Here is a 4,614-nt window from a genome sequence, read left to right as displayed (position 1 = left end):
CCATCTGACTTGTCTGTCTGCAGCAGCGGTTGTGTTCTATCGCTTCAAGCAAAAAGCCCATGCAAATACACACCTGCACACCTGCCCTAAGTTTTCCACTGAAACGGTGACTGGATCTTTCAAGGAGAGCCCACAGCCCGCATCAGGTGGTGTGGCAGCCAGCGTCCTGGCAGAGGCCCACGTGCACTGGGCTGTGATGAAGAGAGCGCACACTACTGCTACCAACCTGGCTTCTGAAGCACCCCTGCTACGTGACAGCAAATTCTCCCACAGGAGAATTTTTCAGATGCTTGTTAAATTAATGGTCCTGAAAATTAATACTCTAAGCAGGCAACTATGCAGCTATAGCCATTCCTGGGAGTGGCAGCAAGGCTTGGCTCTGGTTACGTAGCCAACAAGAAACATTTTTGTGTCTTCATTTGCTTCGCAGGTAAGATTTAACTCAGGCCAAGAATCATAAGCAAATTATCTTCCCCTACACACATTTTCCAAGAAAGAAAAAAAACAGGATAGTGCAATTCAGCACACCTAGCTCAGCACAGGCTGCTGGGAGAAAATAATTGCAAATCCATGCACTGTTCTGACACAGCTGGAGTCAAATCTCCAACTGAATGGCCACCAGATGAAATGAACAGCACATTACAGCTGCCAATATGATTGCATTCAGGTGTCACATTGTCATCGCACGTTACACCACATGGCAACTTTCTCCTCCCACTTCTCAGTTCTGCTCTGTGCAAGCAGCTGCCAGCTCCCCAGCCAAAATCTTGGCCTATGCAGGACAGAAAGGACAGGAACAGAAGAGCAGAGCCAAACAGCCCTTCTTTCTTCCCGTCCTCAGCGGACATCCTAGCTGCGCTCACTGCGGCTGTTATGGTTCCCCAGGTCATACTTCGACCTCCAAGAGACCGCCATGCCTGCCTCTCGCCTCGTCCTTCCCCAGCCCCTCACACCTGGCTCTGCTTCCCCCCACCTTGTTTCCTTGCATTTTGTCACTCCCCACCCAATGCCGGTTGCTGGAGCACCCCTAGGTCAGCCAACTATAACCCATCTTACCTAATTGCCACCACAGACCTACGGGTCCACGCTCCCCTGAGGGCCAGCCCCTCTGCTCCATGCAGTCGCTCTCCCTGCTTGCCATGCCTGCACGCACACGCACGTTGGCTTTCAGACCAAGCCTGCTTCGCCTCGGCACCAGCCCTGCTCCAAGGCGTGCCAGCACTCCTTCCACCACAGCCTGCCGGAGCCGAAAGCAGGAAAGCTGCTATGGTCGTACACCCGCCCTGCTCTGTAAAGCCCACGGCTGCAGGGACACACAGCCCAGCCCAGCCGGAGTCGTGAGCCGGGGTGCTGCTACCTCTTGGGGCCAGGCCGAGATTCACCCCTCTGCACCTGTGTGGTGGCCATTCACAACCACTGGTGACTGGGTTTAGCAGAAGGTTGGTTACTGCCCTTAAAGTTTTACTCACTGAATGAAAGTCAAAGCTGTCAGACAAAACAAACTGGTAACACAGAAGATCAATTCTGTCGTCTTTTTCATGTTACCAACCGAAAGACAGCGGCAACATCGGACTATGCATGCAGTCATTAGGAGAGAGGAAAAATGGCAAATACACACGTACCAGACATCCAGAGCTCCCGAGGACACTTGGCCTTGGGGTAAAACATGCTCCAGTCTCAGGCAAAATAAATGGGATTTGGAAACATGCTTGAATATTTTGCCAAAGTAGTACTTATTAATGAGTCCCAGCACCGCAGTCTCATCAGATGGACACCTGAATTTCTAACTTCAAGGTTAAAAAACTTGAAACACACCATTTTGATATCTTCCCTCAAAACAGGGCAATGAGGTTAAGATGGTGGCAAGTTTGCACTGTTGAATATTTCAAGAGATTCAACTACCAAGGAAGATGCGTGGCACAATCACACATTGCACAGCCACATCAACCCCAGTCCCCGAGTGACGCTGCACCCAGGGGCTGTGCTTGTGCAACTGCATGTGAGCAGAGCACAGCAGAAGGTGAGACATCTCAGCTTCAGGTCAGCAAAACAAGAAATTCCCCCTCCCCAGGCAGCTTGTTTTTCATGTCATCTTTACAATTTTGAATAGCATCTCTTTCATCTGAAGAACTTGAAGACAAGCAAGTCAAAATTTGTATTTTAATTTTATATATATTTACACACACATCTGCAGCAATTCATCTTCAGTACAGAAGAAAGACAAAAAATCTGTGGCACAACTTCTTTGGAGAGATTTTATTTTCTTTTTTTAACGTTTTTTTTTCTTAAGTTGTATCACAGATCTGATTTTTGTCTTTTTCAAGGACTATAAAAGACAGCTACTTCTAATTCACAGAAGCCTCAGAGTGTGGATTCAGCGTTGAACACATCAGTCTCCCCCCCTCACTTACTTGCACATCTTTTCCCACTGGAGACTCCACTTTGCAAGATGTTTGGCATCTTCATTTCTCCACGGGGCTCCAAGACATCACACCTCTCCCACGCCTAGGCCACTGCTGTGTCCCAGCATACGAAGAGCTGCTGTGAGAGGGAGCACTGGCACGTCACTCCCCATGGGACAAGGACCATTTAACAGATTTAAGACCAATGTTCCATGTCCAGGAAACCTGACAGTTACTTTTTACGGACATTTTCACTGAGAATTGCAGATTTTATTTATGCTCTAAGATGATGAGTAAAGCGGAGCAAAAAAAAGAAAAAACCTCAACCCTGTATGATAACAGTTGAAACAGAGATCCCACAGAAATGACCCAGAAATGCAAGGACAGCTGAACAGATGGGCAGCGCTTTGACCAGCGTGCCACAGTTCACGTGCTGCCCGGACACCCGATGACATGAGCCTCGCCGGTGCCCATGGCACTACCCTATGCACTCATGTCACAAAGAAACCGCCATGCAGGGAACCTTCAGCTCCTGCCCTGCTTTGTAGATTGCATCTTGTTCAGCCCTGTTTCCCAAGGCCCTCCAGAAAAACAAGACAAAGCAAAAGCCTGGCCTTGAATCCTAACTAGCTCTTCTCTGAACAGCGAGGAGAGCTCATGAGCAAGTTCAGAGCTGGTTGCACCTCATGTAACAAGCAAAAACTTGCACAGCTTGGAGCAACTTTCAGAAATACCCTTCAGGTGCCACAGACCGCATACAGGCTGACACATGCCTTGAAATACTGAAAGAGAACAGAAAAGCGCTGTTGGTTGGGATGCAGGTTTGCTGGCTCAACAGAAGTGGACAACAGTGCCATATTGCTATGATACGAAATGCTGGACCCAAAGAAAACCTGAACCTCAGCAATACTGAGCAGGAGAGGAGAAAGACCCAGCGGGAATCCCAAGAACCCTGCACCTTGAAATAACACACTGCAAAACGGCAGTGATCGCGTGCTGCCGTTGTAACATACACCAGTCCTCATTTCAGGAACAAAAAGTACAGAAACAGATCCAGAAACGCTGATGGCGGCCCAGGAACACTGTTGGTTTCGGGTAGTGACAGGGGTTACTAAACGTGCAATTAATATAAAGAAAGCATAGGCTGCCAACAGGCTATTTTAGTGTTTGGAGAGCAGCACAGGCCTGAGCAACTGCAATCAACTTTAAAGCAGCTGTTTTGCCAAAAAACAACATTTGCCTTTGAAAAGGGTAAGCCAAGCCAAAGACAGAAAGCAAGCTAATCTATAATGTATAATGCATCTCAAAAAAAATTTAACATTGCAAAATCAGGTTTGGTCAATAAAGGCTCAATGAACAAAAAATAACAAAATAATATTGCGAAACAACCCCAAAATATTTTTGGCCGTTTTAGTCCAGGGGGGCTGCTGCCCCGGGCAGAAAGCCAAGTGGGGTGGTCAACACCTGCTGCAGCCCCACGGCCTCCTGCTCCCCCTTCTCCCTTCCCTGACTTTTCTATGACCTCGCCGCTGGCATGCTGCACCTCCTTCCTCTGCATCCCTCCTTCCCCTCCACATCTCCTTCCCAACTCCAAAACTCACCCTCCTCACTTTTGCCCCAAGTAAAGAGTGTGGGAAACACATGTTTTGGGGTGTGAGGGGAAGGAAATGGAGACCCAGGGAAATCAGCTCCAGCCTGGCCAGCAGACAGCACAGCTCTTGTCACACCACCCATCGCACCCCGCTGAAACCAGAACAAATTCAGACGCTTAATCCACATACGCATGGCCACAACCACAAGCTATCTTCCCATGCTCTTTTCTCACCTTCCATGCATCTTGCAACCAGCCTGGAGCTGACCTGGTTTCATGCCCCTGGAAACACTAACTGATGGCAGGGAACTGAGTCACAGCCCCCACTTGCCTGAGCAAACACACCACCAAGCTCCTCCTGTCTAGTCTGTAGCTAAAAGTCCCACCAGATGCTCATCAAGGGAGATTTCACATTCCTTTTTTTTTTTTTTCACTAACCAGATATTTAGATATCTTTTCCTTTTATTCTTACTTCAATACCCATTTTGCCACGGGGATTTTATGCATGCAGTGAAAAAGTGCACTGACTAAAAAAAAGCAGACATTCATATATATAACATCTGTAACAGCAACATATCTAGTGGGTGTTAAAACAGGTTTCAGTATCCTCTACAATTTACA

Source organism: Opisthocomus hoazin, chromosome 5 (assembly GCF_030867145.1).
Source record: "Opisthocomus hoazin isolate bOpiHoa1 chromosome 5, bOpiHoa1.hap1, whole genome shotgun sequence".
Classification (NCBI taxonomy): Eukaryota; Metazoa; Chordata; class Aves; order Opisthocomiformes; family Opisthocomidae; genus Opisthocomus; species Opisthocomus hoazin.
This window is presented reverse-complemented; position numbering follows the sequence as displayed.